Source organism: Hydra vulgaris, chromosome 02 (genome assembly GCF_038396675.1).
Source record: "Hydra vulgaris chromosome 02, alternate assembly HydraT2T_AEP".
NCBI classification, from domain to species: domain Eukaryota; kingdom Metazoa; phylum Cnidaria; class Hydrozoa; order Anthoathecata; family Hydridae; genus Hydra; species Hydra vulgaris.
In genome coordinates, this window is record NC_088921.1 from 40,835,001 (window position 1) to 40,836,488 (window position 1,488).

The following is a 1,488-nucleotide window of genomic DNA, read 5'->3' on the forward strand; positions in this document are numbered from 1 at the left end:
GACTGATGATATCCAGGGATCCTTCTTGACGGATCTGACGATCATAGGATCCTCTCTAGAAGTGGTTGAACGCGGTTTTCCACCTTTGTTAACTGCTGCCAACTTCCCCGTAGAACGATATTTGGAATATAGTCTTGATACGGTCCATTTTTTCACGCGATATTTATCAGAAATACTTTTTTGTGACATTCCACTTACGTAATCGCCAATAATTTTCTTTCTTAGTTCCAATCCAAGACTGTTGGGAGCCATTTTTGGACTTGAAGTCATAAAAATAATAAAAATAAATAATCACGCTTCTCAAGGCTTACCGTGTTACATTTACCTTGTGATGATATAATAATGCTCTGTGGAACACAACGTCTTGGTTGGATGTGGACTGTATTGATGTAATGAAACACTTGTTGTATTTCACTTCTTGTATTGATGTTCTTCGATAAAAGACTTTGATAAAACTCACTTCGATAAACTGTCTTGATAATACTGACTGATTGACTTCCATATACTGACTGAATTACATGTCGATTTACATGTCTCTTATATATTTAGGTTTAAACTGATACTTTCAATACACAGTTTATAAACAACTTTTAACCCATTTGGGAACAAATTTTTTTTTGTAAATTTTTTTAATTTTCTATTAGAATCCACGTACACACAGGAAAAAATATATTTTCCCAAAACCGATTATGTCTTTGGAGGATATGAATAAAAGTTCCCATTTGGGAAAGCTGGTCTTTATTGCAAGTAAATAAAGTTAACAAAATTAGCAAAATATCAAATTATTTATTTGTTCCCGTTTGGGAACGCTGGATCGATATGGGTTAATAAATGTTTTAGTTTAACTTTTTAATATCAAAAAAAATTTGTGTTGATCTTTTTTATTATCGGTACTGAAGGTACTAATGTCGAATTAATCTATAAAAGATACCACACCATACACGACTATCCGACTCAGTATCAATTTACACGATACAGATTTTTTAGTGTCACGTTTTAAATATTTCTAAGAAAATATACTATACTAAACAATTACTAAAATTCAAAGGCGACACTCAGAATACCTAGAATGACGTTAAAGATTTAATTGGTAAAAAATAATTAGTAACAAATTACTTTCTTAAAACATTTAATGATAGTAATATAATTAGTTAACCAACAATCGCAAAAACATTTAACCAGGTTTTTGTTCGTGCGTGATCAATAACAGGTTTTAGTTTTTAGCCTAAAAACTAAAACCTGTTAAATATAGAGTCGAGTCATATTTGTACATTCTATTGATCTCCAAATGAGGAAAATAATAACTATATTTATTAACACATAACCAATCTTACTGAGAAATACATAAGCATCGTTATTGTTGGAGGTTTTAACTACCTAAATACAACTCGGTCTAACAAAAAAGAAAACCCTGCATCCCGCTCATCAAAACTCTTCAAATTTATAGATCTGCAATTGTCACTAACTACTATCAATCTAATAATAACA